Below are 24042 nucleotides of genomic sequence, written 5' to 3'. Positions count from 1 at the left end.
TACAAACATCGTGGAACTGTAATTACCTATTGTACTATTCATGTTTGACACGAAGAAAAAAATCACATTTTCAAATATTCGAATAAAATTGTTTTCCTGTCGGACGTAATTTCTTAAAATAATGTGTGCCACGATTTTATGTAACCTATAATATTTCAAAATCTACTGAAGATTGATCTGCGGTGTAGCCTAATCTAGGTTTTGATATAGTCGTGATAAAAGTAGGCTATTGGTACTGTCATTGCCAAAGTCAAATTAAATCAGCGTTAGATTTTGCCTTCGATTATTATTGGATCATATCAATAACAACTTGAATTAAATAATTATTGAGCCATAGTAATAGCATTGTTTCTTCACCTTTTCCCATTTTCAACGCAATTTCTGATGGTAGCTATATTAAAATCAAAAAGCCCATTCACATTAAATTGCGCGTAGCACGAAGACTATTTTCCGGTTGAATAGAGAGAGAGAGAGAGATATGGTATACTTTTTCGCCTGCACCATCGATGCTTTGACGACGGAGATGCGATACGGCCTTTATAGTAAGGTAATCTAGTCTGCACCCCGTTTTTCTCTCCTCCATGCTATCCGTGATTGCTGAGCGCCTAGCAGGATAGCCGCGGATACCAGTTTTCGAGTCTGTGGTCTGACCCGGCCGGGGATCGAACCCACGACCTACCGATCGAGAAGCCGGATGCACAACCAATACACTATCTCGCTCGGTAATGGCAAATAAATTGGCAAAGAAAATATTCCACAGCATGTAGACCTAATTCCACAATGTATCATATCTCGTAGGCCTACCCGCTTATGTGGTGCTTTGTACCCCGATGGGGTCTACTGACCCTTGTTAAGAACCCATGTAACAGAAATGTGCAATCGCCGAAGAATTCATTGGTGTTACAGCTGTGGAGCGTACTACTTCCTTAATCGCCACCGATAATAACATGGATGAGGGGAACAAACAACACCCAGCATGTAACCAACTACACAGAATGCCAGAGGTTGCCATACTGACCTGATTAGATAGCTAGGGGAGATGGGGTACCGCTGGATCACTAATGGGACCGAAAATGCCTGAAAATTTCTCCATGATAATTCCATGATTACTTTCCATGAGTTTGTCTACAGCAATTTCATGCTGACAGAATCATTCCCTACATACAAAAGATTTCGACGTGCGCGAATTATGGGGTCCCTGACAGATGTTTCTGTTTTAGGGGGTGTAAAATAAATTTCGATCGACGCATACATTTTTCTTTGTAACCTTCAACACGAACAAACTAGCAATCATTTTAATGTGAAGTGCAGGGCTTGCTGTGTCAGGCTATATAACCGTAAATGTTTCTTTATTCAAAACCTTCATCAAATGTTTTTTTTTCGATTCATTTATAAAATTCATAGGGCAGGGGCCGATGATACAATAGCTAAACCAAGCAAAATAGTTGCACTAACTATAATCATGCAACAACTGAAACATGCCCATCACATACAGAAACTCTTTATGTAATAATTGCCTGTGATGTTTTATCGTTATAACGAGGTATTTGGAAGACACAATGTCGATTTCGGGCAATATGTATGTATATCCTCAAATTTATAAGCTCGAGCCTAAATCGAAACGTGATTTTATGGCATTATTTGAGTAATTTATTATTTTCATTTTTTTACGGTTGCGACCAAACATCTAGATTAAATTACACAGCAAGAAAAGTTGTAACATCCGAGTTTTTGAGAGTATGTCTCGTAGGTCCCCTTTGGACCCACCGGGTGGGGAACGATGATACGCTCGAGCAACAAATTTTGAACGTTCAAAAGTAATTTTTGAAATCACGGATATTCATGTACAATTGTACATATGCGCGATAGGCAGAGGTGACGAAGTAACGAAGTAACGAGTAACGAAGTACTTCTACTTTTTCGAAATACTCAAGTAGTGTTCCTCTACTTCTGGTACTTACCCAAGTATATAAAATATTCGCTACTTCTACTTCGTAATATTTTGTGATCTACTTACTTACTTCTCGCTATTTTCAGTTTGTCAAGTAGAAGTAGTGTAACCCTCCAATTAGAAAGAGAAACTGGGGAATTCTCGGGCTGTTTTCACGGAGTTCTAACTTTCAATTTAAAAAAATTCAAGTCAAACCCAGAATTTCCGTCACGCTTCACATCAAGTAGATATAGAGTTACAAATATGTTTTCACGAAAGTGAATATTATTTATGTTGCAGGCTGCATTGCACCGCATTGTAGCCCATATGACATATTTCATCACACTAAATATGGTCCATCATAACGTTTGAAACTACCGTTTCGCAATCTATCATTTACCCATCATATCGTAATCTAGCAGCCCATGGTGTGTCCTAATCTGGAAAAGTGGGTTCTGAGTTTTTACGTTAGATCTGCTTTAGCAGACCACCGTGAAATCTGTCTCGACAAAAGACATAAAATACATTTTTCGCTTTTCTGATGTTGCATTGGTATTTCTCGTTCAATTCGCAGTGTCATTACACAGAGTTCTAATTAGTTTCAGTTCATTTGTCTGAAGAAAAGACATGTTCAAGTTTAAAAGCAAGCGTAGCATCGCCGTCCATTTTTCTAAAATACAATTACACTATATGGCATATTTACGTTACGCCATATTTTTATCATCGTCTATGAATCGCGCAAAGTGTTAACATCGTATCCATACAACTTCTCCGTATTGCTCTTCGACTAAACTAAAGGCCGTAATATGCGTGAGGGAACATGCCATAGCATTTTCTAAATCGGGATGTTCTCGTAAACAAAAGATTAACATAATATTTCCATGGCAAAACTATCATTTGCATCCCGTGATGCGGTCAAATGGTCATACTGTTGGAAATTTCTGCCTTCTGGGATGCATCAATGTAGATTGCACATGAAGATCTCTGGTCTCTGCACCTTCCGCATAGCTGAATTTGCAGCTTTTGAAAGTCCATGCGAACGTATTATGACCGTTTTCCAAACTACTTGAGTAGATTTAAAGCCAGCGAATTCTACTTCTACTTCAAATAGATTTAGGTTGCTTATGGAAGAAGTACTTCTACTCGTACTTGAGTAGATTTTTCGTCACTACTTCTACTTCTACTTGAGTAGCTTTCTTGACTACTTTGACCTCCTCTGGCGATAGCTATAGAGCTTGTATCAAAGTGTCGAACCAGCAAAAAATCTGCTGTTATTGGTCGAACATTTTGGTGCAAGAGATCATTTTCCAATTTTTGATCCATTGGTACCACATTTCCCCTATATACCATACGCAACGCAAGCTCCAACCTTTGTATCTATTCTCCATGGCAGTTTCATAGATTGTTGCGTCCGTAGGATTTTACCAAGTCACCGTTGCGAGTCGCAAGTCTTTCTCTGATTTTAGCGTTTGACCAGACTCAACTCAAGTCATTTTCATTAAACCACCCGGTCAATCCGAGATCGAGTAATTTTACGAAAGGTTGCTTGCACCTAACCAACTCACAATTTTCAGTCACGAATCATCAACGGGTCATGTTTTATCATTATGAACTAGAAATGTGACGTAATAGCTATTTAAAAGTGATGTTGTGAATCTAGAGCACTGCCAACGCATTGAGCGTATCTTGTGTTGTGCTGAAACTGCGCTCGGATTCCGCGGATGAAATCAGGGTGGTTAAAATGGTATCCAGAAAGCTAGTTACTGTAGAAAAGTTTATCGAAAGCGAATTTTCAATTGGAATTTTTAAAGTTCACTCGTGGTTTTAACTTTCTAAAAAGATATATTATAATACAATCAAGTCAACTCGCTGTCTAACCGACCAATGTCGATCATCGGGTAATAACAGGCACGCTGCGCAGTAGTCGAGACGGAAATGAATTTTGTAGGCAGGGAAATTTCTCGAATTTGACGGGGCGAAAGTAAGCAACTGGTCATTACTCAGACGATGTTGGATTTGGGACATCAGTATATCGCAGCATTCGTAAGCCGCAGCAAGCAGGTTTTGTGCACTTATCCCACGACGCGAAAGCGCATTGTCAACTGCGAAGAGTACATTCTCCCTGATATGCGAAATAGCCTCACAATTGCAATCGCAATTGCGCAGAAGTGCCATCGCTCATCCGCGACTGAAAAGTGCGGTACAGCGTATCGACGTGCATGAAGATGCCACAAAAAAGCTTTAAAATGAACAAAAACTCTTCATCTTCCAAGAGTCGTTTTAGGCCCCACCGCTTCACGTATGGAAGTATCAGCCCAGACAGGAGCGCTTTCAATCACGGAGCAGCATTGCAGAAGCTCCACCCTACTATCTGACAAACGTTGCACAACTCCGGATTGGAAGTTCTACTGTGTTGATACGCATCTATAGCCGGTGCTTGCATATGTCGCGCAATAAATCAGATCCCTTTGGCGAAACAGAGAAAAAGGAGGAGAACCCAGAAAGAGTATCTTGGCAGAAGATATTCTTAAGCTCATTTTCTTAACTACAAGATTGAGCTGATGAGCGTAGCAATGCAAAAAAATGCACCTGCGGTAAAACTTATTTCATTAAAACCTGTACGCTATGTCGCGATGCCCTCATGACTGCTGCGCCGTCATAGGTTTGCACAATAAGTTTTGACTCAACTGAATAGGGCTGTAATGTTTTTATTCAATACGTAAGAAATTCCGACAGCCGTGCATTTGTCAACAGCCACAAAGCTGTGGAATCGTTCGACTGGCATACCCAATTCTGCGTACCGAAAAATTACGACGAGCTATGACATACACGTAATGTCGGTAGTTTCGGCAGACTGCAGATAAGAAATTCAGCGTCAACAATATCGGAAAACAAATGTTGTAGATTAGGGTTACCATAATTTAGAAATATGAAAAGAGTACACTTTTTCCAAATTTTCAGACTTGCAAAACCGGGGGAAAAACCTGACAAAATGGTAATTTTTTCCCACTTTGTGATCGGTAAACTAAAAAAAGGTCAACTTTCCGGCTCAGCTCCCGAAATACCCGTCGGAGCGTTAATTACATCAGTGCCGATTTACGGTATTTCAGTAGAATTTGGCACTGTATTTATCCAAAATTCTCAAAAACTATGACAAAATCTCAAAAAAGAGGACATTTAGGCGTCCTCCGAGGACACTTTTGAAAGAGTAAAAAGAATTACAAATTCACTTAAAAGAGGACGTATGGTAACCCTACTGTAGATACATGTGATATATCGAATCAGGCACATTATTTCGAATACTCTTAGACGTACCCTTAGCTACTGTCTTGGTGTCGAGATGTTCGCGCAAAATGCTATCCATGGAAGCCGTGTATTTAATTAGATCCAAAAATCCCCCCGGTTGAGAGCCGTGGCGGAAAAGGCCGTCAGGCGATAAGCGCCATTATTTATGTTTAATAAACAACAACAACAACAAACCCCGGTTGAGAGAGCATTCCTTCTCATCGTGGCCTCGAAGCGGCAATTCAATCCAATAAATTTATTGGCATCAATCGCCCGAGAGAGAACATCCCTGTTCTTATCTATAAGCTCATTGTGCTTGCAGACCGATACGCTATAACTGCCATTGAGCTGCAACATTACACATTCTTCTAAACAATTTATATTTAACTGCAGTAACCGTGTGCACTTGGGATTTTTGGTATGCTTTCACACGCTCTGACAAATGCTTCAGATCGCGATACCCAATTTTGTTCCAATAAGAGCCACTGCTTACAGTACCGCGGTACTGTCGAATAAAAGACAGTAAAAGCAAAATAAGGCGTTCTTATCCTCGATTTAGGTCAGTCATTCTTTTTTATCGAAATACGCTGAAGAAAAAGTACGAGTACGTTTACCTCAGGCGTACGATTGGATCAATGGACAATTTTTAGGCCGATATAATGTCCTAGTCGCTTTACATCTAATTTTTGCTTTAAATGCAACTGCGTAAACGGCGTACGGAGCAAAGATTCAAGGCGGTTCATGATCGCACTTGACCTGCTACTAATTATTATCTGCGGAAATGGAAATGACTAGATCTCGAGAGATTGCGTAAGCTTAACTGGAAAGGTCAACGAGTTCGGACATATACGCAATTGCTATCTCATAGATAGGGCCTGTCATATTGAATCCAAATCATCATTTTATTTTGAATGGTCTCTGAAGAACTAAGGATTGCAGCCTCGGAACAACATAGGAGATTTTGACCTTGAAACTGGATACTGTAACCATAGAGGATGAACATCCTTCAGATTTACTCCGAGCCTTCATTCCCCACCAGGACCGTCTAAAAAAACGTTGATATTGGGCCCCCCACAGGGTGATAAACCCAACTTCTGGGGGGCTTCCCCCTCAGCCCCCCTGAGCATGTACACTTTTTTCACGCTACTTATCATCTACATTGGGTTTACTGTTTAGTGCGTCGCCTTCATTCGTCCAAACGCGCGAATTGCGAAAATTTTATATAATTCATGTTTGAACGGTCAATATGATCGGGAATTGCATATATTTTGTTACCAACTTTTTATTCCCTCTATATGCTCACGCAATCAGATCTACCGGTAGAGCTGAGATGAGGTGTGTTGCAAAAGGTAGGACCCCTAAATTATAATTAAACATCTTCGGGCGGACCCGTTGGTAGATTGACTTCGTTACATTATGCTATTTCATGACCTCCTATATCTGCCATGTCAAAAGATATGGACATTGGACAATTGAACATATATTTGTATTGTATATACATCGAATTTTTCGGTCACCACAAGGGCACTCCTCTCGGCCAAGGTCTTCTCGCTGCTGATCGTTCTGGCACACTTCTCGGGAGTCGCATGTTACATGGCCTATCACTTCATATGTCTTGTGGCGTCGGGGAGCAGTAATGGCCGACGCCGCAGTCATCATTTCTATAAATTCTACGTATTTTCGTGGGGGAAGGGTACCCAATAATCAAGATATTCGGCAATATTGTGTAGCGTCCCTGATGTGGCGTTAACTCAACAGAAACGTTCCCTAATCGTTCGGAATCTTCTTCAGTGTAATTACCACTCAGCAGAGTTACAAAACAACAGAATATATTAAAAACGACAACCAGCAGCGTCCTGGACCAGACCAAAAAGCCAATCAACAACCCAAGGCGCGAAAATATTCATAAAACCACTGAAGCGAACAAATTACCATTATAATACAACAATGCGATTACAAGAGCGTTACATTACCCCCTCCTTTCTTGACTGGAATTACCCAAAGTAAATCTCAATCACCTAGCATAGCATGGAACAATCCATCGCGACTGCACAAAACAGAACTAACAGCAAAATTGAGTAGGCATAAAAGTACCACACCAAATCGCCTTCTTTGAAGGATGTGTCAGTAGCCTTCACATCAAAATTCCGTTTCTGACGAACTGCAGCAGACTGCAGGCTCCCGCGGGCAATATCAATGGCGTTCTCAGTTGCACTGGCAAACCAATTAACGTATTCAGTATAACATGGATGACTCTTCTCACCAGGAGGATTTCCAAACATCACATCCACAGGTAAATTAATTTCGCGGTCAAGCATCAGTCGGTTCGTAGTAAATCCCGTACTTTCATGGACTGTTGCCCTATACGCCATGGCCAAGTATTCCACATGATCATCCCAATCATTGCGTTCTTCATTCACAAACGCAGTCAACATCTGCTCCACTGTTCTGTTGAATCTCTCACATAGGCCATCTGATCTTGCATGATACGGGGATGTCCTGGTTTTCACAATTTCATAAAGCCTGCACATATCGGCAAATAAATTCGATTCAAAATCTCTCCCTTGATCCGAGTGGATCAGCCTTGGTACTCCAAATCTACTGAAAAACTTGGTAACTAAGGTATCTGCAGTAGTGTCTGCGCGTTGATTCGGCAGTGGAAAGCATTCAACCCACTTCGTGAAATAATCCGTCACAACCAACAGATGCTCATTGCCATTTTCCGTAACTGGCAGTAGTAGCAAGTAGCAAGTAGCAAGAGGTCCCATTGTGACAGGTATCTTTTGGTTTCGGTAGATTCACTTCGAATTGCGTCACCAACTGGTTTGGTATTCACTCTACGCAGCCAGGCCACAACTGCAGATATATGAGGATCTTCCGTCTGCCACTTTTTAATGTCATCCAAAGAGTAAGACTCCAACCAGTTACTGGACACGGTCTGGTCTTGGTTACTTGAGACCACAGCACACAGTGCAACAGGAATGTCACCGTTACCAGCATCATTCAAGTCCTGACAGTCTGGACAGTTCTCGCGTTTGCACTTTCTTTTCTGTCGAGACAACCCGTCTGCATTTCCATGTTTACTGCCAGCTCTGTGTTCAATTCTATAATCGTATATCCCAAAAATAGACAGCCACCGAGCGACTTTCCCCTCAGGCTCCTTGAAACTAAGCAGCCATGTTAATGCGCCATGGTCCGTACGTATCAGGAATGGTCGACCAAACAGGTAATGCCGAAATGCTTTGACACCATGAATAACCGCAAGCAACTCACGTTCTGTCACACAGTACCGGCGCTCAGCCTTCGACAGCGTTTTGCTCGCGTAGGCAATGACATGCTCTTCAGAATCTTGTAATTGCGACAGTACACAACCGGTTCCCGTACCACTCGCATCAGTATCCAGTATAAACTCCCCATCACACACTGGGAATGCCAATGTTGGAGCTGAAGTCAAATGTTCCTTCAATTTGTCAAAAGATGCTTGACACTCCTTTGTCCAGGAGAAACTCACATTCTTCCGCGTTAGTTGAACCAGTGGTGAAACTAGTGTAGCATAGTCAGGCACGAACCGTCTGTAGTAGTTTGCTGTACCCAGAAAACTGCGTATATCGCTAACAGATGAGGGGGTCTCCCATTCGGTAACAGCTGCCACATTGCTCGGGTCGCATCGCACACCATCCACAGATATCTCAAAGCCAAGGTAGGTGGTTTTTCTCCTGAACAATTTGCATTTACTGGGCTTCAGTTTCAATCCAGCGTCACGCAAACGTTCAAAAACTTTCCGCAAGTTACCCAGAGCAGACTCAAAATCATGCCCATGAATCATGACATCATCTAAATATGCATAGCAGCTGTTCCAAAGTAGATCTCCCAGGACACGGTCAATCATTCGTTCGAATGTTGCTGGTGCATTGGCAAGTCCATATGGCATTACAACAAACTCGAAGTGCCCCTTACCCGGCAAACTGAATGCAGTCTTCTCCCTGCTATCAGAATCCATCTCCACTTGCCAATAACCACTAGCCAGATCTAGAGTCGAGAACCATTTTGCACCATTCAGAGACTCAACAATATCGTCTATCCTTGGCAAAGGGTACGCATTCTTGTAAGTGATAGAATTCACCTTGCGGAAATCAACACAGAATCGCATACTTCCATCCCGCTTTGGTATTAAAACAATCGGTGACGAATACGGACTCTCGCTAGGCACAATCACGCCCTCTTCAAGCATGCTGTCCACCGCATCTTCCGCGAGTTTCCTCCGTGCCCAACCCATCCTCCGAGGTGGAATCCTAACTGGCTTATCTGTATCCGTCACTATACGATGTTTTGCAACTGAAGTTCGGGCCGGTTTACCATCGGGTCCCACGAACACATCCTGGTATTCACCAACCAATGCTGCCACATGTTGCAGTTGTTCTTGGTCCAAATAACTCGAAGAGTAAACCGTATCTTCCAGATGCTGTGGCAAATCCTTGCTATTTCCATCAGGAACGGTACATTCCCTTTCAGTAGCGGCAGCAACGAATTGCGGTTTAGCGACGGCCAGCAGTGCACCTTCCTCCAATACAACCTTCTTGGAACCTTGATTCACAACAAGCAAGGGCACTTCTGACTGGGCAGGATCCACTATGGACGGAAGTATCATCAACTCCGCAGACTCATGCTCCGTTATCGGCTCGACAAACGCAACCAGATCCGCACCACCACTAGGCCATGAGCATCCTAGCTTCCCCGGCACGTACATTCGTGAGAGCGGAGGGACGGTTACTCGTTCCTGTATTGTCACCCTACAACACGGCACTTCATCGTATCGGTACAATTTAACACGATGTCCATCAAGATACATGTATCCCTTAGCCAAATGCAGAACACAGTCATGCGACTTCAAATAATCCAGTCCAAGCAGACCAACCGGAAGTCCGACATGAGCTACTAACACCGTCTGCAGAGCGAATACATCATCAATCTTCAATGAAACATCTGTGGTTCCAGCGATTTTAACAGGGCTGTTACCGACAGCACGCATTGCAACCTTACACGGTTTAAGATGCCCAACAATAGATTCAAACATCTTCATGTCGATTATAGTGGTTGCTGCTCCGCTGTCAACCAAGAAATAAAAGCATTGGCCATTTACAGACACCTCCGCCAGCCAACCGCTAGTAATTTCTAACGCCGCAACCTCTATCAAAGCAATCTCATTATCTAAGTCCAGTACCAGTCCGTCACCATCAATCAGTCCTGTAACAGGGGCAACCGGTGTTACCCCCGGCTCTGCCCGTTTTTTTTGCTCAGTGGACTCATCACTTCTAACATCCTTCTTCGGACAATTCTTTCTGAAGTGACCACGTTCTCCACAACGATAGCACGAGAATGATCCCCGCGATCCCCTTTGCAGCATACTCAGAATTTCATCTAGTTATTTCAACATGGCACTATCCATCTCGGTCTGAACCGGCGCCACCAGACCTGTCACCTTGGAGCCATTGCCTTCAGCGCCAGAGGTTTTCGGCTTAGACAAGCAGCTTACGACAGGAGATTGAACACTCTGCTTAGCAATGGCATGGTGTTGCATTGCTAATGAGACCGCATCCGCCAGCGTCTTCGGAGAATGCATTGACACATGCACCCTACAATCCGTCTCTAGCCCACGTAAAAATCTGCTTTTCGTGACATGGTCTCTAGTCAGAGGGTCCATGGAAGGGTACGCCAAAAGAGCCATGCTACGGAGGGTTCTAGCGTACTCCGCAGGTGTTTCTGAAGCTAGCATCTTCCTGTCGTCAAACTTGACGCCATGCACATACTCACAACCAGGGGGATTAAAGTGTTGGTTAAAATGATTCCTGACCAAGTCATAATTCTTTCGGTCACCTACCGCCAGTTCAGTTAAACATTCAAGAGCTGGTCCCAACATACAAGTGGCCAAAACATTCCCCTTCTCCGAAACAGTTCATTTGTTTAGTTCAGCAACAGATTCAAAATGACAGATGTAGGCATTCCAGCTCGAAGAGCTGCCTCCCCGAAAACTTTCTGGATGCTTAACCCACCTGAGCATACGGTTACTCACAGGCGGGTCCAGTACCTCTACCAGTCTACCGGGACCGGAGCTACGGTGGATTGGAACCTGATTGCATTGGGGTCTGGCTCGCAGTCACTACCCGACATCACACTAGCAGATTTGGGACGTTGAACCGACCCAGTCATTTTTTCCTCGGGCAAACAGTAAGATGCTATACCACTCACCTCTTGTCCTATCTCTAGCTTACGGTCTGTTTCCGGCATTTTGCGGGGAGTGGAAAGGTTTGTTCTGATGAACGTTACCGCTTCTACTGGTCCCTGAAATCTCTCGTCGCATGCTTGCATGTATTCCGTTAAAGCATCATTCTTTGCCTCTAGTTTCAATTCCAGTTCATGCAAGCGTTGTATGAAATAATCCTTATCCACAGTCTCCTCCCTACTGCCTTTACTGTCGTCCAACTGTCTTGACCTTCTTCTTCTAGAACTCCGGGTTCGCATTTTGCTCGGTACGGTAATGACACAATGAAAAAGGTCCTGGCGTGCTCGCCAAATTGTAGCGTCCCTGATGTAGCGTTAACTCAACAGAAACATTCCATAAATGTTCCCTAATCGTTCGGAGTCTTCTTCAGTGTAATTACCACTCAGCAGAGTTACAAAACAACAGAATATATTAAAAACGACAACCAGCAGCGTCCTGGACCAGACCAAAAAGCCAATCAACAACCCAAGGCGCGAAAATATTCAGAAAACCACTGAAGCGAACAAATTACCATTATAATACAACAATGCGATTACAAGAGCGTTACAATTGAATCGCGCACTCAGCGCGAAAATGTTTTGAAAAAGTGGCATAAATTTCCGAAAAAATTCTCTAAAATTTATGTTAATTCACGAAACAGTTTTGGGCCCCTTCGTGCTCATCCCCTCCCCCCAATTGGGGGGTTTGGGTGCGGCATTTACGGTCTTGTTCCCCACTACCCAACACTTTTGTCATGACAGAGCAGCTATTTGCTGGTTTGACTACACAAGGCACACAACCACATCAGTGCGCAAGACAATCACCTATAACTGCAACATAAAACGTATTGTGAACCGATACCAGTAACGCTCAAAATTTCACGAAAGCGTTATTTCACGTCCAACCAGTCGTTCTGGATGCGATTGTGACGCCATCATTGGTCATCCAGAGCTAAAAATGAGGTTTTGTGAACAACACACCATATAATTTTCGATACATACATTCCAGAACAGTTAACTGGTAACGGTAATTGTGCATGTGCCTCAGGGAATATGTAGACTGTCCTGTTTATAATTTTGAACAATGTGTCTATTCCCCACTAGAAACCATTGAATTCCCCACGGTTTGGGAACCACTGCTCTATACTGTAACACAACGCATACGACTTTGTCTATATGTCTGCTGCGAAATCGCCGTTGGAAAATATATTACCTAACAAATACCTCAAGAAACGCAAACCCCGTCCTTTTGAAATGACCATTCTGACGCTAATATTCAGTTGCAACTCAACAGGTCGTATTATCAGTGTTACGCGGGCCGCGACCAATTAGCGAGATTCGTCTGTGCACGCATATCGCATTGCACTATGCAACGCGACGCGATCTGTCGCTGAGATGATTGCGGGATTAGGTCATTGATTGCCGCGCACTCGGCATTCGTCGCCGGACTGAGAAGTAACACGGCGAGACAATTCTGGAACACGAAAGAGAGACATGAATTATGATTACAAACGCGCGCGGCCAATCAGTAATTTTAGGGCAAGTTATTGTTGCAGTTAAATCCGTGGAAAGTTGCATTTATTGATTTATTTTTCGAAAAAAGTTGCAGAAGTTGCATTTTGACCACATTTTGCTCGGTTGACTAAAAAAAGGTCGATTTTCCGGCTCAGCTCCCGAAATACCCGTAAAAGCGTTACTTCGGTGCTGATTTACGGTGTTTCAGTCGAATTTGCGCCGTGTATTTCACCAATATCGAAAATACTTTCATGAACAATCGAAAAAGTTGCATGAAAAATATGGACAAAAGTTGCACTATAAGATTCCTTCAAACAGCTTAAAACAGCATTCTACATATATTGCGAGTATTTAAGAAGCTGCCGGATGCTGTAAAAAAAGTTGCAAAAGTTGCAAAAACTTGCCCTAGTAATTATACCTTACCACCAACACAATGGGTTTGTACCTATGTAATGAGTAGCTCGCATCGCGACAATTGATTGCTGATTAAAACATCGATTTAGACTTTATTGCTGCATTTCTCGATTTACGCTCGCAAAGCATAATTGGATTAATATTATGCACGTGTGCACTGGAATAAATTCTAACTAGCAGACACACACAATAACACACTATTTCAATATAATTTAAACGCGGTTTGTGGCCCTCATCGATGCAAATAATGCACTTTAATTTGTAGAAGGTGGACGTATATTTGGTCGTCAAATCGCGATAGGAGATGGTGTTGCTCAGATCTCGCGATGAAATCTACGTTCGTAACGATGAGGTCGAATTTCTACATCTAACAAGGGTCTTTAGTTTGCTGAAATCAGCATCAGTACGCTATGCGAAATACATAGCAAAACATACATAGATCAATTTTATCGGACTGTACAACCGGCCGGCAAAGTTGCGCTGATAACGAATTTGCAGACATGCCACAAACTTGCAATAATTACGATTTCAGGGTGCGCTAGTCATACCTAAATACCCAGATTCGGCAATGGCAACGAGCACAATTTGTTCAGACGCGGGCATCAGTTTTAATCAAAAAGATTCATGAACACAAACAATATTACATTCAAAGATTGTTACTGTTTGGCGGAAGTGTCTCTGCGGGCGGTAGCAGGCCTGCATGCGGACGCGCTAAATCAAACCACCGACGATAGTGCCCACGAGATATCGATGAACCATTGCGCATACAAATGATTCTCGCTAATATACAGTAAGCAGCATCGATATTATGAATTAGTGAATTGGCATTTCAAAAAGGACAGGATTTCTAGTTTTAAATGAGAAACGACCTGGCTTCGTACCTGGGACAACGCGCTGGTTAATATCAGCCCGGTGCCTACGGCCTACTGAGGCCTCGAACAGCCAGTCGAATTAGATCGTAAAATGGTGCGCTTTTAATTATCCACGTGTTATTGCAGTAGGAGCATTATGATCGCATGCCGCGACCTTATAGAAATACATACCCCAAAGGTTTGAAATTCGATCCGCGATATGGTTGCGCTCGACAGAGTCCGTCCAGCAATGAAGTTTATTGGAACTTGAAAGGCTCCCCTTCAAACTAATCGAATAAATTTAGAATTTACGCCACCGATAATCTCGTGATGCATCAAATTTGACAACGTAATTCGACGCCGTGCACTGCACAATGCGCAGTATTAATAACAAATCAAACACTGTCAAGTGACACCCAGGGAATACGAGTGTATAAAGCAGACACGAATTAGTAGCCTACAGATGATAGCAAACGAGAAAACGCGCATCTAATCAGTAATTCCTCAACTTGCGTACAGCACAATGGGGTTCAAAGTCTTACATCGAGACAATTGTTTGCACATTATAACATAACGACGTTTGAGCAGCATCGTTCCATTTCCCGATAACAGTTGGTAAAGCCTTGATAGAGTAATGAATATGCACATGCGCACTTTGCGCAGGAATGACTTTCAATTCGCAGGCATACACAAACACACTGTCCCATTTCGCGCTCCAAACCTCCAATTAAAGAGACCATCACGAAACTATAACTCAAGAAATATTTTGTAAACGAATAATATGGGGGCGAATACAATTTAATTGAGAGAAGGAGAACGTGAGTTCGCTCGTCTGGTCGAGAGAGAATATGTTCGTTGTTGTTGTTGTTTTATTGCATCATTGGCGCTTATCGCTATTACAGTCATTTGCGCCCAGTACATGAATTTCATAAATGTCAGATGTCTTTTTGCTTTTGCTCCTTGAACGCGATCTTTAACTGCCATCTTTCAAGAGTTCGGCTCTCTCTTCGTCTGAGCTTTTCAATGCGCTGTGATACAGCGGTATCGGCGATGAGGAGCCCAGATAAACCTCCGACACATAAAAAAATGGCAGAGCCGAGACTCGAACCATCAACCATCGATGTCGTGACTGCAGTGTTTAACCAACTGCGCCACTCGCTTCCCAAGAGAGTATGGTGTTTCTCAGCCGAAGCGTGTCGAAATCGACGACGTAAACGAGGTTGCTTCGATTGTCTGATTACTAGGGCCATTTTTATATGACCTTAAAAAATCAATTATATGACTTTATTTTTGGGAAAATATGACTTTATATGACTTTATGCAAAAATTGTGTATTTTTACATGTAACTAACGTCGCTCATGGAACTGAAGAGTAAAACATGAACAACATAACAGTAATACGCATCGATTTTTATTTTAAACCACTTTGTCAACGTAAACTTAAACAACTCTGTCAACAAAAGGAGTTCGTGTACCACCTAAAAATAGTACATTGAACGCTCTCTCCTTCATGCTGGTGACGTCATGTTTTGTGATACGATTGTTGATCCAATTCTCTACTAGTTGCTGACGATTACCCCTGACGAGTGTCGGCCGAAAATATTCGGGTTCATTTCAATATGAATATACTATTCAATTTCCATTTTCAGTATCAAGTTTGAAATATTGTTGTAGTGGAGGCATATTTCTGTTGAAATATTGTTGTAGTGGAGGCATATTTCTGTTAACTCGTCAACTTTAGATCGTTCACTGACTCTTTGACGCTCCTTGAGCTTCCCATGCGTTGACTATTTCTTTCACTTGTGGAAGTCTCTGAACGTCAAATGACGTCCCATTTCAGTGCACAGAAGTAAAACAGATTGTGTAGCAACACAATGCAATGTGTGACCTCATAATGCAATGTGTGACCTCGTAGGTCTGCGACTGTAATGTTATGTAGGCTAACCTTACAGTTTGCCTTTGTTCAAGCAGAAATTGCCTTACTTTCTTAGTGCGTAATTGCTTCAATTGGCACTTTTTATTTAAAGTATACAACAATATGACTTTATAACTCAAATATGACCTAACCAGGAGAATATGACTTTATATGACTTTATAACTTTCTTAATATACCCCATATGGATGCGGTTTTTGCGTTAAAATTGATTTCACGACTTACTGATGCATAGAAAAAAATATGACTTTAATGACTTTAAATGGCCCTACTGATTACTAATCACGGATTACAATTTATTAGGGCGTTTTAGGCACTAGTTCGTCGTCGCCAACGAAGCTGCGTATTCAATCACTCGCGCCCGCCAACCGTATCGGTTAATGGTAAATAGTTGACATTTACGCGCTATCACGGACTCGCTAATTGACAGAGCTGATGATTTGAAATCGCAAACGACGGGTGTTTAAATTTATTGTATGGGGTGGCCGCCACCCCATAAATGTGTCATGGGGTGGCTGGGCCACCCCGTAACTCGGCGCCTATGCATAACGACACCGGCTTTTGCGTGAAATCTGCAATGATGTAGGTATAAGTATCAGATCAGCGCACTTCTCTACAACATTCGACCTCGAAAACGAAATAACTGCCCCAATCAAGGAGTGTTGTGACCAGAGGTGGTCAAAGTAGTCAAGAAAGCTACTCAAGTAGAAGTAGAAGTAGCGACGAAAATATCTGCTCAAATACGAGTAGAAGTACTTCTTCCATAAGCAACCTAAAACTACTTGAAGTAGAAGTAGAATTTACTGACTTTAAATCCACTCAAATAAGTAAGTAGTTGTGAAAACTATCGTAATTTGTTCTCCTTGATAGTCAAAAGGGGCATATTGAGCCATGCGGAAGGTGCCGAGCTTGATTCATATTGATGCATATCAGGAGCATGAGGTATTCAATTTTCGACAGCACAAGCATACGTCCGCATCATGGGATGAAAATGATAGTATTGGTATGGAAATGCGATACTAATCCTCTGTTTAATCGAACAGCACGTTTTAGAATATATCATGATATGGTGCACTCCCCGATATTATAAGGCCCATAGTTTAGCCGCCGAAGAGCAATACGGAGAATTTGTATACAGGATGCGGTGTAAACACTTTGCGTGATTAGTAAACGTTAATAAAAAAAATATGGAAATTAATGGCATTGCTACACTTGCTAATATACTTCAACATGTATGTTATCCAGACAAAAGAACTGTTAGTAATTAGAACTTAAAGTAAATGATACGGGGAATTGAAAGTAGAATATAAATACTACTTCTAAAAGCGGAAAATGTATTCCATGTCTTTAGTACAAAAAGTTTCACAGGTGGTATGCTAAAACAGCTCTAAAACTGAAAAAAGTCAGCGTCGACCTTTCCATATTAGGACAAGCCATGGACTGCTAGATTACGATATGATAAGTAAATGCTAGATTGCGAAACATCGGATTCAAACGTTGTGATGAGCCATATATACTATGATGAAATATTTCATATGGGCAAAGGGCGAAAACCCGGTGTGAACAAAACCACGTCAACCCGCTACCTGAATTATATTCACCGATGCTTTCGTGAAATCATAATGGTTACTCCGTATCCATTGAGCGCGAGCCGCGACGTAAATTCTGGGCTTTACTCAACTTCTATGAAAATTGAATGTTGATAATCCGTGAAAACAGCCCCGAAATTCCTCAGGCTATCTTCCTGATTGATGGATTAAACTACTTCTACTTGACAAACTGAAAATAGCGAAAAGTAAGTAAGTAGATCACAAAATATTACGAAGTAGAAGTATGGAAAATCAGATCTACTTGAGTAAGTACCAGAAGTACAGGAAAACTACTTGAGTACTTCAAAAAAGTAGAAGTACTTAGTTACTGACCACCTCTGGTTGTGACGCCCTGGCTCTCTCTCATATCTGTATATCACGTGATTTATGTCGTTCTTCTCGTACCACGTGACTGACCATTTATCAGCCCACGCATTTCAATTACAAACCAGACTCATATGCGATATCCTACTGTATATTCCATGCATATTCGACCAATATATCTATCTGAGGCAATCTGTCGTTGCATCCACGCTAAAGTTGTCAGATCTAGGACAGGGGCACTGCACTCAAAAAATGATGTGGTCTCAAATTGAAGGGCAAAAAAAAAAAATTTGGGCCGCAGCCATTTTCTTCAGAACCCCACCGTAATGGAGCTGCAATTTATTGAAATTTCCACAAACACATCCGGCTGCAGCTGTCGCGGCTCCGGGTCATTGCTTAACCCGTTACATGGCACGATGACTTCATCGTCGCACTTGCTCGACGCGATTAGGCAGTCACGCAGGGGACGAACTTCAGACAGTTGTCAGCCGATATTATGAAGGAATTATGTCTCGGCGCTCAACCAACGTATACGATGTTAAGTCATGAGGATATGTGTCAGAAGCTTGTTATGACTCTATAATATTTGCCAGATGACTGATACTGAGAATTGAGATGCCATTACAGTTATATATTGATGCAAAGCTATTCATACAGCTGTAATTTTGAGCGGTGATTTTACAGCGTATTACTGACTGCACAGTAGGGTTGCTCATATTTGTTCGTCCAATTTCAAATGATAGTTTAGTGTGTCTTCCTCCCTCTCAAAGCCCTCAAAGGTCCATGGGGCAATCCCCTTACTACTGGATCTGCAATGTCGACCATGTCACCGGTTCATAGCTTCTGTGGCGTTATCAGTTGAAAACGGCCATGTGGAGATAGGATATTGTAATAAAATAGCCATGTTTACAAAATTGTACTTGAATGCAGTCCTATAACGGCCATAATCATCTCCATTTTGCTCTGCACAATCTGTCTATCGTGTTCATGGAAAGCATCTTTTGGTTGCACGGTTGACATTGGCTTGTTTTAGATCGTTCATCGAAGAAGCGCCATTGTGTTGCAAGTCGAGAACGAATGCAGACAGACTTGTACAAATATTGTTGTGTAATATTTTTATCGTATCATGTTGTTCTCAGTTTCACAAATGATTATTTGTTTTCATCAGTTAATTTACGCAATTCCTTTGACACGCAGATAGTATCTAATTTGTTAAAATTATTACTGGTATGGAAGAAGATCTGGTTGATGAATTTACTTCTGATGAATATACAGATGTAGAAGATTTCGATGATATCACGATATTTGGTGAGAGTCTGCCGTATCAATTCGAGCCACAATATTTAGAGGAGGAATTCGCCCGTCTCGTTGCAACTCTACAAGCACAAACTCATTTCTCTGAATCGTCAGAAAACCAGAGTCAACTTCGGACACTTGACGGTGCAGCTGCTTGAACTGTGCACGCATGATAAAACGAGAATGAGTGTTTGCTGCAGGGAAATACAACAAATAGCCTAATGGAGCTGCTGGGGAATGGAGGGTCGCTTTGCATAACAGGACATGGCGATTTTGTCCTACATATACAGCCCTCCATTTTTGAAACATTATTCAAAGTGAACAGAAAAAAAACTGGAATAATAACAATCAGCCGCATGGTCCTGGCAGAAAAGACTTTCTAACATACAATATAGCTTAGTGTCTTGTCGACACATGCTGGAATGGATTATGGATGGCGATGGTGGACTGTACGTCGGTTTCAAATGGCCGATGGAAAACGAACTGTGATTGGCTCTGCTATATAAGTCGAAATCAGTTACTGTGTTATCATCAATGGTTCATTAGCAATTTTATCAGTTCAATACACCACAAAAATGCGATACAATGAAAAGGAAAGGATAGGAAGGTGTCGAAGCGACTTGGAGTAGTCTATGGAATCAGACACCCAACTTGGCCTAAGCGATGTGAAGAGGAGGTATGCAGATGTGATGAGTCATAAAAATTACCAGTATGTTTGAACAATAAAAATTACCAGTATGTTTGAACAGAGTCATCTGCTCCGAATCCCGGATCAATAATGTTTTCTATGAGAGATTTTATTGCTTTGAAACTAGGAGATCCGCATTGCAACCATCTAGTTCTTAAGCATTGGTCTTCAGTCAAAGTGCAATGGCTGCAGGAATATGTCTCTCCCTCAACTCATGTTGGCCGGTGATGTGATGCAGAAGAGATATCCATCTTCTTGTTAGCACCTGCGATTGCATATCGTTATATATGTGGCGGATGACATAGTAGATATGCAGACTTACACTGCTATCTTGGCCACAATGCTGACAGTACCGCCACAAGTGATTAGTGATGCTTCTTGTCCATAGTACCAAGTCTTCCATACCTTTCTTCCTACTCAGAGACACCAACTTTTTTCAGTCCTGAGAAATGGTTATCAAGGCAAAGGAAGATGTTGAAAATGATGATTTTCATGTTACATGAGACATTGTTAAACCGTTGTATATATTGTACATATTGTGTATTCGTTGTATACTGTACTTGTGTTTGGAATATTCTGGAACTTTGTTAGCTAACCACTGGTCTCCCTGCAGGAGTGTGGAAATGATAATTCTCGAGAAAATAAATCGACTCGTGTAGGAGAGAGACATTCGCTGTTTTATTCGTCGGTTGTGTTACCCGTGGAAAGTAGAAATCTGGGTATGCCGCATCGTGGTAATAGCGATCGTTTTCGTGTGAGTAAGCAATATCTGATGCTTACGTCTGTTTTCCTGTCTCGACACAGACTGTCTGTTATCTGTGATAGTGGTGCAACCAGTCATATGAGTTGCAATCCTGATATGTTTATTGAAATGAGACCTTTTCGTGCGGAAATCGAATTGGGTGATGGTAAAGTCATCTATGCTGAGGGTATTGGGACCCTTCGTATGGTCATGTATGAAAATGGAAAGAGAACTGGTATTGCCGATTTACAAAACGCACTTTATGTTCCCGACTTGTCGACAACACTGTTTTCCGTAACAGCTGCTGTTGCCAATCCGAAATATGCAGTCGCTTTTAATTCGGATGGTATTCGGATTTTTGATAGAGTTGCTGGGCACAATGTTGCTACTGGCAGTATCGTGAACAATGTGTATGTGCTGAGTTGTCGTCCTTGTACTAAAAACGACATGTGGGAGCCTTTGTCACGCCCCGTCGAAAGGGAGCGTCGTTCTCTTGAAGTTGATAATAATACGAACGAACTTGATAAACCATGTGTTATGACATTGAAAAGTGAAGTCGGTGATGCAGGGTCAGCTGATGACTCTCAAATCCCGCGTGGTTCAGAAGGAGTGTCTTCCGACTTGTCACTGGTCGACACGAAGTGTAATAATGGCGATAAAGCGGATGTTTTGCCGCTTGATACTGTTGGGGAATTTGTGAATGTTACTGAAAATTGTCAGGCTGGAGACGTTTCAGCTGAGTTGTTGCCTCGTCGTATTGGCCACGTTGGACGAGAAGTGATTGTGCAACGTCATGTTCGTGTCGATGAAACACGACTTGGTCAAGAAGGAGAAGTGGCTGAGTCTCAGTCTGAATTGCCTGCGTCGAGTTTCATCTATCCTGGAATGGATGACGACCGGGAATTGCGTGATGATGAGAGAAGTGGAAACGAAGAAGAAATTGCAGAATTGCGGAGGTTTACACGTTTGAATCATGGTCAGCCGCCTCCGAGACTTACATGCAATGAAAGTTTGCGACAGACTGTAGAACAAGTTGAAGTTGAACCGTCAGTCTCATTGTTGTCGCATGCAGTACCTGCTACTGGTGTGCGCTTGGCAGAGTCAAAAAGTCTGAAAGATGTATTGAGCTCCGAGCATTCTGATTTATTGAGAAAAGCTGCATCAAAAGAAATGAAGTCAATGTGTGATTTGAAAGTGTGCGAGTTGGTTAAATGTCCTGTCGATGCAGATGGAATTGAATTTCGTTACGCGACAACTTATGGTGAATTTGCCGACATTTTGACAAAGCCGTCACGTCGACAACCTGCTGTTACTTGAGAGTTAATATTGGTGTCAGGTCATTGCCGTTGTGTTGAGCGTTTAAAAATGTCTCAAGAGAAGGAGTGTTGAAAATGATGATTTTCATGTTACATGAGACATTGTTAAACCGTTGTATATATTGTACATATTGTGTATTCGTTGTATACTGTACTTGTGTTTGGAATATTCTGGAACTTTGTTAGCTAACCACTGGTCTCCCTGCAGGAGTGTGAATGACTCATATTGAAAGTGTTCTGGTTTCTCGTGTACGCTCGAGTTAATGTTTTGATACTCGGGTATAATTGGTTTGATTCTGGGTTACCTCGTGGTAGTACGATACGTCGCTCGCTGTATGAACAGGTCCGCCGTAATATACTCTGTTGTGTGTGTTGGACTGATGTCTGTCACGTGTAAGGAATAAGAATCTCAAGCCGTAGGTAGAACGGAGTAGATTCTGAATTTCATCAGAAGATTCAAATAATAACAGGATTCAGTTACCTTTGCAGACATGCCACACATCAGACTGGTGATTGATTGATGGATATTTACCCTTCATCAATTTCTTGATGGTTGGTGCCAGGTCAGTCACGACGGTTTCAATCGACAAACCTTGAGCAAGTAATGCATCTAAGGCACGCTCCATGCCAACCTTTTCCATTGCAACACTGCTTGAGCACTCTGTCTTTTGAACCAATTAGACTAGGACAATCTTTTCAGTCGTCTCCTCCATAAATGAATAAACCATATAATTCACAGAAAACCCAGGTGAGTCCGATCGCCCATCACCCACCACTGTAATTGGTTTACATTGACCCTTCATCTCCCGTAACACATCATATGTTCCTCATACCTCGCAATAGTTGGCAAATTTTACTGCGATTGTATTTCATAAAAATGACGTTCCAAAATGTAGTCAGTATTCGGTATTTTGAACGGCACATCTTGTCATTGCAGCTTGTAATCATGTCAATGTACTTGTAAGTATATCCTCAATACAAAGTGGAACTGACTGGGTAGAGCAAGACAATACCGTAGACGTTTTTTCAGGTTAAGAGTGATTTCTTATCCACAATACGAACACCGACAATCAGGGTTCCCCATGAACATGACAAAGTTTAATACATTCAAAATTAGTTTAGGGTTCCGGGAACTGTAGTAAAATTCATCATCCCGAACCGTAATCCAACGTTATAAACCTAGCCTGAACCCACAACTCCTCAGCCTACCCCAAAAACATATATATCGTAATCTTACTAATAACCCAGCCATAATTTTACGATACCCTCAAACCCTCTCCTCTTATGATTCTCCAACCCGAATTCAAAACAAATTATGACCGCTATGAATTTTTGAGTGTTCATGGGGCACACTGATTGGTGATTATCATGTTTTATACATAAGAAAAGGACATGATCTATTTCTGTTCTACAGAAATAGAATACACTAGGCCCGATTTAGACCGCCTTGGCGTGTAAGACATATTTACTATAACATCGGCTGACGACTATCTAAAGTTCGTTCTCTGCGAGACTGCCTTATCGCGTCTAGCAAGTGCGACGATGAAGTCATCGTGCCATGTAACGGGTTAAGCAATGACCCGGAGCCGCGACAGCTGTAGCCGGATGTGTTTGTGGAGATTTCAATAAATTGTAGCTCCATTACGGTGGCGTTCTGAAGAAAATGGCTGCGGCCAAAATTTTTTTTTCGTTTTGCCCTTCAATTTGAGACCACATCATTTTTTGAGTGCAGTGCCCCTTTAACGCAGGAACGTGCGTCTTACTACCAAAAGCTAAGTATATCTACCCAGCCACACATTACGTGGGGACTCAGGTTACAATTCTAGCAGGTTATCAGACGACACACCTTCTACAGTGTCAGCGTTGAGACTTGGCACCGCGTTCGATACTCAAATCAAGAC

This window comes from Botryllus schlosseri, chromosome 3, assembly GCF_051294905.1.
Source record: "Botryllus schlosseri isolate E-star chromosome 3, Bs_hap1, whole genome shotgun sequence".
Classification (NCBI taxonomy): domain Eukaryota; kingdom Metazoa; phylum Chordata; class Ascidiacea; order Stolidobranchia; family Styelidae; genus Botryllus; species Botryllus schlosseri.
The sequence above is the reverse complement of the archived record's forward strand: the minus strand, read 5'-3'. Positions refer to the sequence as shown.